A 12,434-nucleotide genomic window follows, 5' to 3' on the forward strand; every position below is an offset into this window, starting at 1 on the left:
AACTGTCAAAATACGGGTAGGCATATGGACCTAGGATAAAAAGCTTACAAAACGGCCTCGCTGAAATGATGACATTTTGGACAAGTTGCATTCAATCTAGGCTTTCAAGGCCCTCCTTCATTTTGTCCCATTTTTGCCATTTTTGGATAATTTTTCAGAATATGGACCCATGGCCAACTGGAATTTTCTGTGAAAAAGCACCTAGTAGTTGGGCAGCAGGTCCCTATTTAATCCATAGGCCTACATTTCAACTTTGGAGTACCCCCGGGGAGTACCCCCACAGACATACTGAGTTTCCCCTGGCCCGTCCCCTGGCTCAAAATACCAGGACAAAATTGACCATGTTGTAATGTGCATTTTCTTTTGTCCCGCTTTTAGGCCACATTTGTCCTAATTTTTGCCCATAAGTGCACACATTTATCCAGGCAAAGTCGTATCCGGGGGTGGGGGGGGTACTCAATTTTGATTTTGGTAGGGACGTGCCGCTGAGAATTTGAAAGTGGACCCATAAATATACCAATTTTTCAAGAAATTTGGACCTATTGATATACCAAAAGTCAAAATTTGCGGCCAAATTTAACCAAAATTGTCTTAGTTTTACAAATTTTCCCAATTTTTTGGGGAAAATTTTGAAATTTTGGCTAGATTGAGGCAAAATTGGGCTATTTTTCAAAAAATTGAAAATTTTGAAAAAGGACCCATTCTTATCCCGAAATTGGCTTAGAAAAAGGGGTCATTGATATACCAAAAGGCCAAAAATGCTACCCATATTAGCGGCACGTCCTTATATGGTCATTTGTACTAAGTACCCCCCCTGGGGTCGTATCTAACAGTAAGATTTCAGTGGAACGATTTGGAAATTTTGTTATTTTTGCCTCCTTGGCTCGGTGGCCCAGGAATGCCTTTCCCCCAGAAATTAAGCCTGTAAAAATGAAGATACTGGGTCGTCTCAAGTACTGCACACAGGTAGGCCTATGCCCTACAATAATAAACATTTGTTTTGAAATCAAAGCTGTATAGGTTGACATGAATCATTTTATATGCTGTTTATATGTCTGAAAATTTTAAAACAAATGTGAACTTTGCTCAGATAGATGTCCTGATATGATTGCAATGTCAGATAATATGGTTATAAATGTCAATGGCGCATGCTGTAGGCCTATGCATTCAATGTGGGCTGAGGACACTGCATATCTGAGGTGCATAGGTTTTTTCCAATCTATGTTTTTTCATTCCGATTTCCAGGTCTGGGGGTACAGGTATTTCAGGATATACAGAAATGTGCAAGATCCTGTTCCACTTGAAAATTCCGCCCCCGAATTCAGCTTGCTTTTCAAACTTCCGTTGCCATGCTCTACCTTTTGCAGTTTCTCATTGTTTCTTCAAAACTTTTTGAATTTTGAATTTTCATGATAATTTGGATTAATTTCAAGCAGTTTGCAAACAAATTGTCTCAATATGACATACCGGTACATTTGGAGAAAATCAGTGGTTTTTTTTTTTCGGGAAATCAGTTTCAAGACATTATTTTTGATAGGATTTTTGAGCAGAGGCCTACTAGATATGTAGGACATCATTGAGTGAGGATATTCACCAAATCTGAAGTTGAAGTTTGGGTAATGTAAGGCCCTTCACAATTAATTCTTAGTTTCCTGTTTCATGGTTGAAAACCAGGGATGAGGCGACTTTTAATTATTAATTATTAATTATCTTTTATTTTCTTTATTTTAAAATAAGTGGTCGCAACCTACATCAAGCCATTTTGACAAGGAGCATGCATTTAATTATTTTACTACTATGTTTGATTTTATACATAAGTAATGGTACAATTAGGTTCTATGTTTATTCATCATTATGATTATAGATGATATGATCAAAGTCAGAAAGTAGCAAATGGTAGTCATTAAAAGTTATTTTTAAAGAGAAAATCCAAAATATAAATAAAATAATTAAATATTTTGCAATTCTCTACTTTGGACGCGGGCGGGAAACAGGAAACTAAGAATCAATTGTAATTGGCCTAAACCATAGACAGAACTGTGTGTGTGTATAAAACATGCACTGTGATAGAGTGTGACTAGTATGCATCTACATAAGGCCAAAAAAAAAAATTGTTGTGTTGCCCTCCCAAGCCTAAAATCTGGTAGTACACCTGGCGGATTTTTTTTTTTTTTTTTAATTTTTTTTTTTTTAGCAACTACTATTTCACAGTCACATGAGTGAAGAGAGGCATATGCTTAATATTGGCTGTATTATCTATCCAATGTTTAATATTTTATGGAAGTAAATATTAATATTAAGACCCTTCACAATTAACTCTTAGTTTACTATTTAAAGATTTTAAAATAGGCATGAGATAACTTAATTATTAGTTATTTATTACTTATTATTTTCTTCATTTTGAAACAAGTGGTCACTGCCCAATATCAACATGAACATCCTACATGGTACATTTTGGCACTGCAGATCATATTGCAATTATGGTTGATTTTTATATATTGATAATTAATAATATGTGTTATTTGTTTGTTCAGGATTCATGATCAAAGTAAGAAAGTAGCAAATTAATGTAACAAAAATGTCATTTAACAGAGAAAATGACAGAAAATCAAATAATTAAATATTTTGCAATTTTCAATTTTTGATGCGGGCGGAAATAGGAAACTCAAAATCAATTGTGAAGGGCCTAAACATCCATGTTGTTGGGATTCAACGAGTCAGTCCTACTATCCAATTAAAGTGCTGGCTTGGGGCACAATCTTTTTAGTGAACGTTATGGATCTGGGAATAGGCTTGGGGTACATGTATGATAAAAAAAAAATCATTTGTTAAAAAATTATTAAAAAAAAAAAATTGAAAATTTTTTTTTCTTTTTTTTGAATTTTTTTTTTTTGAAGAAAAAAAAAAAAAAAAAAACCCGGGCCCAGATTTTCGCGATTTTGACCCGGCCGCGGAGGGCAACACAACATTTTTTTTTTTGGCCTAATGTAAGAAAAATGTGCATTTTTCTTAAAATGACTTTCCAATGTGTTGTTAATTAACTCAGCTTATAAGGTTAATTACTGTGGACAGACTTGACCACAAGATTGCTGAAAGTGCTTTGAACCAGTTCTACATCTGCTATGGCCTTTCACTATGGACCACTGAATGGCCTCATCCCAATGGCATAGTCCAGTAACCTCAGTTAAACAATCATAGTGCAACATTTGACCTCAAGTTTCAGAGTATGAGTTTTTGTATCCAAATTTTCAAAGGTCATTCAATGAATGTGCAAATGTATTGGGGTTAAAGAACTGTGCCTTGATAGATGAGTATGATGTGGATCCTAGTGTTTGTACAGAACCCATGCAAGGTGTTGGAAAAAAACTTCTGTGAATCTTAGCATTTATGCAAATTAGATCATTAATTATGCAATAATGCAAATTAGAGGGTGGCTAGGCAATGTGATATATTTTTTATTATATTTATCAAGCATGGACCAGGTTTCAAGGCAAAAATTTGCAAAATAAATGGATTTTTTAGTAAAATATTGGCAAAAATTACATGAAAATGTGATCATTTTAGCTCATTACATTGATTATTGATAAAAACAATAAAGATACAAAGAAAATATAAACTGATGTATTATGAAAACTGTATGTCTGATTTGCTTCAAACAAAAGGCAGTAATAATGATCAGTATACTTTGCCCTACTCAATTAAATCTATTGAAAACATGCTCAGCTAGAGCATTTCCTAATTTCCAGAAATATCTTCAAATGCAGCCATATATGTGATTGCATTCTCAGACTTTTTGGTGTAATTTTGGGTGGCAATTTTCAGAAAGTATTAAATATCAGGTATTTGTCTTCAATATTTTGCAGACTCTATAATGTGTTTTGATCAAAATTTGCTAGAATTTGCAGTTTGTCCATTTATTCATGGGTCTTTTTTTCATCAAATTTGGTTTATTGTTTGGGTATGATTTTGGAAACTCATCCACACATATGCAGTTGTATGGGCACATCTATACCCAATCCTAAGTTATTGACCCCTTCCCAGATTTTAAGACAGTTCAAGCTCATACTTAAAAGATGCAAAATATTCCAAACCTGTCATCATGCCTAACTCTCTATCTTGATATTAGGGTCCTGACTGTTTATGTGGTTCGTAAACTCCTCCACATGCGACGATTTAATTACGCAGAAAGTGTCATCCACATAACGATACCACCTTTTCTAGGGATTTCAGGGTGTTATATTTACCACTTTACTGTCTATTCATGGGATAATCAAGTGATACAAATAAAACACATAAACAATATAAGCAACCTGCTTTGCATCTAGTCACTTTTCTTCCAGAATTCGTCAAATATTTGATTCCTGATTGACATTAAAGCCATATTATAACATTTGCTGAGGAAGACGCCCTCACTGAATTTTTAAAATTCCTTTTTTACACGATTAAATTGTACTTTATTAAACCAATATACCCTGCAAAAATCAAGACTCACGGTGCTGTAGTTTTGTCAAAATCCGAGATTTTGAATAAAACACTGGATTCTGCGCTTTATTATTACGATGGAATTATTAGTCGAACGCATACACGATGTTCATAACACACAGTACGTTACACGCGGCGTGGGACGGTGATATACACAACAAAGGGTCGTACCACAACATGACCGAAGGAGTGGTACGTATTGGCGACATGTGCGCTGGTAGTAAATTCAATTTTCTTTGCTTTGCTGTAGTTGTTCGGCTCAAAAATAAAGGGATATATCTGACAGTAAACGCTAACATTTTATATGGCAAATAAATGCTAATCTATTTTGTTTGAAAATGTTATAATATGGCTTTAATGAAAAAGTAGGTATTAATTGCTGTATCTAACAGAGGAGAAACACGAAACACATCAAGGATCAAAAAATTGAAAAAGAAAAAAGCCTGTGGTATGAACTTGATGCCGGGAAAATAAGTAAAACACATGAATTTTATTTTTTTTGGGGGGGGGGGCAAGTGAATTTCAGGAGGGCTAAATCAACCTATTTTGTGCAAAATTGCTGCAAAAAGTGGCAATTCTGGGTTTTTACTGTGGGCAACAGGGGGGGGGGCAAGAGTTCTAACAGGGGGTGTCATTTCGCATTCACCTTCACCCGATCTGTTTCTGCTGGGGCTGTTAACACATATTCCTTGCATCACCCCGAATTCACTCAAATTCACCCGCAACCGTTTGCTCAGTAGAAAGTATTTATGGTTCATAAGAAACCAATGGGTTATTTTGTCCGAGATTACTTAGGAAAGGTTTGAAATTTAAGAAAAGGCATATCAATTATCATAATGCCTTTCATTTCTGCCTTGGCTTGTATAAGGGAACGTGCTTACTATATGTAGGTTGGAGGAATGGAAATCTATTATTGAATCAATAGTTTGAGCAGGGTTTGAGTGTGTCGGAAAAGTTCACAACATTGGCCTAGCAGGTTATCCAGGCCATACAGATCAATAGAAACTTAACTGAGCAAGATGTATGTAGTAGATAAAGGGTGAGAAACAGACCATTACCATAGATAATCGGTGTCTTGTTGAGGTATGGTGAGCATGTTAAGTGGCTCGGGCGAGACCCGAAGATGTAACCATACCTCAACAAGACAATCGATTATCTATGGTAATGGTCTGTTTTGAACCGCTTATCTTACATATACTGATGAGCCAAAATAAACGAATTTATTGTTATGGTTTATTCATTTTCCAAAAGACAAACTGGAAAAGCTGATATGATTATCTTGTGTAAGTTTAGGGTTTTCCAAAAATAAAACACACCGAGACAGTGTAATATTCTTCCCGTGTGTCCTGCGTTTGAGTCTCTGAGTCTTATCTAGTGTCAATTGAAAGTGATTTAATCAAATCAATACAGCATTGATTTTAACCGGAGATTCTATTCAATTCACTTGTGGTCATGTCCCACTCGATTATACATATTCGTAATATTAATAATGAATATGTAAATAGTTCAAAGGTCAAAGTGGGTGTGTTTTACCTAGACATGGCGGTAACTCATTTAACACCATAGAATTTATATTTATCTTTAATATACTTATAGAACAAATATCCTGAACCAAATCAACGCATATTCCTGGGTACCTTCCTCGACCTTTATTGGTTGGGGTTAGGCATGATTGTTGTAGTTTTTCTACATCTAGTCTTGTGGCCTGTAATGTACTGCATTTTAGGTGCAAAATATCCTTGGTTGAACTTAATTTGTAAGACCTCATGGCTCTTGTTTTGTTACCTACTTTGTCGGAATCTGCGTTAGTTGGGAGAGGGGGACAAAGGTAGATTGACATCCTCGTCCTAATTATACAGGCTTTAAGACATAATACAAACTAATTTGCATTATTCAATAAAGGTGTTCTTGGTGTCATTCAATACACACAAGTATTGTTTACCATCTTCATTTAAATCTAATATGCATAAACTTGCTTAATAATTTATGCTGATCGTGTAAAATATATTAAACTTTGATGCATTTTAAGTTTGTTGAAATGTCCAAAAAGTCAAATAATGTGGCCAGTGTTTCTAAATATGAACATGTACTTCTCTTGTTCAAAATTTATTGACCTGACCAAGATTATCTTGACCTGACCAAGATTATCTTGACCTGTCCAGATTATCTTGACCTGTCCAGATTATCTTGACCTGTCCACATTACTTGATATAATCGACAGTTGACCAGACTTTGAACAAAAGAAATACAATAGATAATGGAACAAAAGAAGAGGGCTAGACGTATATGCACTGGTAATAGCGCAGTCCGCTGGTAGATGTGGTAATCTGCTAGATTTGGAGTTCTTCAGGGCAATTCAAATCAATTCCCACATATTTAAGGGATGGGGTATGAACGTTTGGACAGTATTTATTATGGGACATTAGAGCACATCAGACATATCAAATTGCATTCTGAATATGAAGAATGTCCTTCTGATATCAAATTAATTTTGATTTTTTGAAATTCGCAATGTAATACAATTTTTATGGCAAATGATTAAAAATTGATATTTTTGATATTTAACAGTACTCGGAAGTAAACCTTATAAATCATCACATTTATAATTAAAGTGTATGTAGGTGGGATGAAAAGCAGACGATCAATTGAAAATTTTGATCTTTCGTATTGAAGATATGGATTTTTTTCCTAAAACACCAAAAAAAAAATTAGGTCTTTTTGGGGAAAAAATTCATATCTTCAATATCAAAAGTCAAAATTTTCAATTGATTGTCGGCTTTTCCTCAACTACATACACTTTAAAATATATCATTAGATTTATAAAATTTACTTCGAGGACTGTTATATATCAAAAATGTGAAAAATATCAAATTTTAATAATTTGTCATAAAATTTGTGAATTTCAAAAAATTAAAATTATTTGATATCAGAAAGACATTCTTCATATTCAGAATGTAATTCGATATGTCTGATGTGCTCTCATGTCCCACAAAAAATACTGTGGAAACGCTTAAAACGCTCATTCCAGATCCCTTAAGGTAAAGGGTTCAGCAAATACTACACCATACAGACTCAGACATTAAGCTTCTTAATGATAATACTTGATGCTATGGCTGCTTCCACTTCAATCAATTGCTTGTGTATTTCTATATAGGAATTAGGAGATGAACAAATATGGAAAGCAATGCATTGTAAACATAGGCAATCAATGTCTGAATAAATAATTGCTTTGACAAATATAACTTCCATAATAACCAGGTTATCTTTATTGTTGTATTATTGATTTGGCACTATTAGCTTGAATACACCCCTGGGAATACACATGTCATTTTGTCCATTTTATAGTATAGTCTTTTCATAAAAATGCTTAATGTCTAACCCTGGTGTCTAACCTTAAGGTGGTACTACACCCCTTGATAAATTTGTGACTATTTTTGTATTTTTGTCAAAAAATAATAATACACTACTATAACAAAAGTTATAGGGGCAAGGAATCCAGTTACTACATGCACACTGGAATTTCAGTGACTCAGGACAAGCCGTACATTATTGAAAAGAGGTACCGCTAGAATGTACCTCATTTCTTAATATATAAGGCTAAGTAAAAAATAAAACATGTTTCACGTCCGGGTTTTCGAAAAAAAAGGAGGAAGAGGGGGCTTTTATTTTCTATTTTTATCATAAAATTGGTGTAAATACCCATACTTAGAGCTGTTTTAGCGTACAATCCATACATACAATAATGCCTGGAAAAAGGAGGAGGCCCTTTTTTATTTGTTGTTCTGAGAGTTACACCCCCTCTAATGATCACAAAACCTTCCTAAAATGTTTCTTGTATCTTAACAAGGCTATAGAAAGCATCCCAACTTCCTAGACATATTTTTTGAAAAGTTATAACTGAATTTCAAAAATAAAAATTATTGAGAAAACCTCAAAAAGGAAGCGGGAGGGGCGTGAAACATGTTTATTTTTTTATTTGGCCTAATGAACCACTTGTCTTAAATCACTGAAATTGCAGTGAAGTAATTGGATTCATTGCCTCTATAATATATGTAACTTTTGTTACCAATATGTAGTTAATTTTTGAGAAAAATGCAAAATTAGACAAAATTTATCAGGGGGTGTAGTGTAGTACCACCTTAAAGACCTCACAAACATTAACCTGGCCATTATATATACGCTTACAACTTGAAAATGATTAATTGTATTTGGTATTTGAAAATACAAGGAGAAAGAAAATGTTAATGGTAATTTTGGCACCTCATTTGGTACGATTGACCGACCGAGTATTTTGGTCTCAGTATGACAAGTGTTCATTTTCATTTCTGCAGTAAATTGTATCGATTTGAATTCAGCGTGAATATAATGGTGGGTTTTACATGCCTGCGTACATTTAATGACCATTGATTTGATTTGATTGCTGTGACCATAATAATATCAAACCATTTAGCATGTTTATTGATGAGGTTGATCCAATGATCCTTTTGTAGGAATCTAAGACTTACTAAATGATGTTGAAACAGCCGGGGGCACTTTCGAATATGAAAGTGGCGTACATGTACATGCAGTACCTGTGCCCACCAGCGTACGAAACTAGGGGTCTATCAGTGTAGAAATCTTCAGAAAAAAGGGGGTCATTCGGTGTTGGCAATGTCAAAAATGGGGTGATTTTGTATGTGGGAGCGCCCAAAATTAACAATCAAAAATAGCTTTTTACCCAATTTTACAGTAAAAAATTAACAAAACTCATTTATTTTTTTCAAAATGCGTGCAAAGCGCGCCAAAATTTCAATTTTGAGGACTTATTGTTCAAAGGGGATTCAGTGTAGGCTACTGAAAAAAATGGGGTAATTTGGTGTAGGATTTGCCAAAAATAACGGGGTCCTTTCATGGGCATGATGACGTATGTCAATATATGATCTTTTTGGACCCATATTTTTAAAACAAAGAAAAAATTCGAAAAATCAAATTCACACACACAATAACGGTTCCCCGTCTGGCCTCCTCTGTGTATAACTTTGCTACACCACTAAGCATTGCTAAGTTATTTCTGGCATCCTCAATACAAAATATGCTGCTGACAGCATAGAGATAAAAGTTTATGATGATCTTCATATTCTATACCATCAGACTATCCAAACAATGTAACTAATTAGCTGCAACGCACCCATCTTCAAAGCAAACATACACGTGATGACTGATCCCATACCAAGCTACTTTATTAACTTTCCAATATTATACATGTATACACATTAAGGGAAGGGCGGAGGGGTATGAACGTTTGGACAGTATTTATTGTGGGAAATTAGAGCACATCAGACATATCGAATTGCATTCTGAATACGAAGAATGGCCTTCTGATATCAAATAATTTTGATTTTTAAAATTAGCAATGTAATACACATTTTATGGCAAATCATTAAAAATTGATATTTTGATATTTAACAGTACTTGAAGTAAACTGTATAAATCTGATGATTTATACTTAAAGTGTATGTAGGTGGGATGAAAAGCCGACGATCAATTGAAAATTTTGACCTTTCATATTGAAGATATGGATTTTTTTCCCCAAAACACCAAAAACAAATAGGTCTTTTTGGGAAAAAAATCCATATCTTCAATATAAAAGGTCAAAATTTTCAATTGATCGTCGGCTTTTCCTCCCAGCTACATACACTTTAAGAATATATCATTAGATTTATAAAATTTATTTCGAGGACTGTTATATATCAAAAATTTGAAAAATATCATTTTAATAATTTGTCATAAAATATTATGTATACACATTAAGGGAAGGGCGGAGGGTATGAGCGTTTGGACAGTATTTATTGTGGGACATTAGAGCACATCAGACATATCAATTGCATTCTGAATACGAAGAATGGCCTTCTGATATCAAATAATTTTGATTTTTTTAAATTAGCAATGTAATACACATTTTATGGCAAATCATTAAAAATTGATATTTTGATATTTAACAGTACTTGAAGTAAACTTTATAAATCTGATGATTTATACTTAAAGTGTATGTAGGTGGGATGAAAAGCCGACGATCAATTGAAAATTTTGACCTTCTGTATTGAAGATATGGATTTTTTCCCCAAAACACCAAAAACAAATAGGTCTTTTGGGAAAAAATCCATATCTTCAATATAAAAGGTCAAAATTTTCAATTGATCGTCGGCTTTTCCTCCCAGCTACATACACTTTAAGAATATATCATTAGATTTATAAAATTTATTTCGAGGACTGTTATATATCAAAAATGTGAAAAATATCATTTTAATAATTTGTCATAAAATTTGTATTAGGCCTATATCGTGAATTTCAAAAAATGAAAACTATTTGATATCAGAAAGACATTTTTTTTTTTTCAGAATGCAATTCGATACGTCTGAGGTGCTCTCATGTCCCACAAAAAATACTGTTGAAACGCCATAAACACTCATTCTAGATCCCTTAATCCTAATGCCCGAAGGGTGTTTTGGCCACTGGAAAGGCGAGACTTTGTTTGCTCTGGTGGGATACAAACCCAAGACCCCTAGCATGTCAAGCACTAGCTCGCCGACACTTAGCCACAGGTCTACGGCTGGCCAGGCCAACGAAAGCATGCCTATAAGTATATGTCACTGAGGGATGTACGCACACGCAGTGAAGTTGTTTGTAGTATTTTGTAGTACTCAGTACTCAAATTTGACTTCCAGGGGCTGGAAGTTGAGGTGGGGCACAACCCGGGGGCACAACTTGTATATGTACTGACAGAAATATATTTTTCCAAAAGAAGTTGTTAATTGTTGACCCAATTTTTTTTACCCAGTACGCTCAAGAATCTAAAAAGTGGGAGGGGGATTGAGGGGTCTTTTGAGTGAGAGTGATGGTTAAACCATCTTTTACATGTAGGTGTCAAAAATTCAAGTTTCCACCTCGATACACCATGTATCACTTATGTACATTGTATAGGAATTGATTCAGTTCAATACGGTATCGTCAAGATGTCTCGAAATGGTCAGTTGAGACATGGTCCAGACAGTCAGCGACCAAGCAGACTTTAAGGTAGGGGAAGGGTCATCTGATAATCAAGTGTCTAGCAGGCAGATGAATTAGATGGTCAAGCCTGCAGACATATGGACAGGTCCTTATATTGCAGCCTGATTTCCGGCCTTCCAAGATATAACACATTGATGACATCACCATATAAATCCTAGAGCAAAATTCTCAAATTTAGATAGGTAAAATGTTGTTGGTTAAAATTAATTATCGATTAGTTATAGCAGCAATATGAATTTCCATTTCAAGAAATGGAAAATGAAGGGAGGGACAAGTGTCACTATCTGGGGCGAACAAAGGAAGAATGGCATGGGCTGTCATCATAGTGGCAATCTTTTTAAGGGGAGGCGATCTTTTGTACGTAATTATAGAGGGCCAGGGGATTCACTCCATCATTATAAAAAAATATTTGAAGAAATCAAAGAGCCCTAGGAATAAAAACTGTAGTGTAATTCACGCCAGACACAATTTCTTTTAATGACAAAAATGAATTTTTGTAATCGATCAAAAACCAAACGTTTTATACCAATTTTGAATTTAGCCTGAATCCGTAAATATGGCACCTCTTGCCCTTTTTCAGGTCAAGGCTGTTTTTACCATTATGCAGCAAACCATTGTTGAAACTATTTCACATACATGTTCAAAACACTCTAGAGAAAGAATTAGGCCATATACTGCTGAAATATCTTTTGTTGATTTCATGAACGTCTTAAATTTTATGGTCAAATTCCTAAAATCAAAACAAAACATTGCGACACAGATATTCCCAGACTTATGCAATTTCATCATCATATCAGTGTCTTTATTATTTGTTTGAGACCTTTTCCAAACGTTCCAAACAAAAGGCTAAAGATGGCATTATGAGATAATATTGAGATTTATATTTTATTATTACACTCTTCTGT

General features: G+C 34.3%; 1 protein-coding gene across 1 annotated transcript in view; it reads left to right on the forward strand.

Moving 5' to 3' along the window:
• LOC140151949 (polypeptide N-acetylgalactosaminyltransferase 16-like) overlaps positions 1-12,434 on the forward strand; it is a 274,100-nt gene that overhangs the window by 242 nt on the left and 261,424 nt on the right.

The sequence above is a fragment of the Amphiura filiformis genome, chromosome 5, assembly GCF_039555335.1.
Source record: "Amphiura filiformis chromosome 5, Afil_fr2py, whole genome shotgun sequence".
Taxonomy (NCBI): domain Eukaryota; kingdom Metazoa; phylum Echinodermata; class Ophiuroidea; order Amphilepidida; family Amphiuridae; genus Amphiura; species Amphiura filiformis.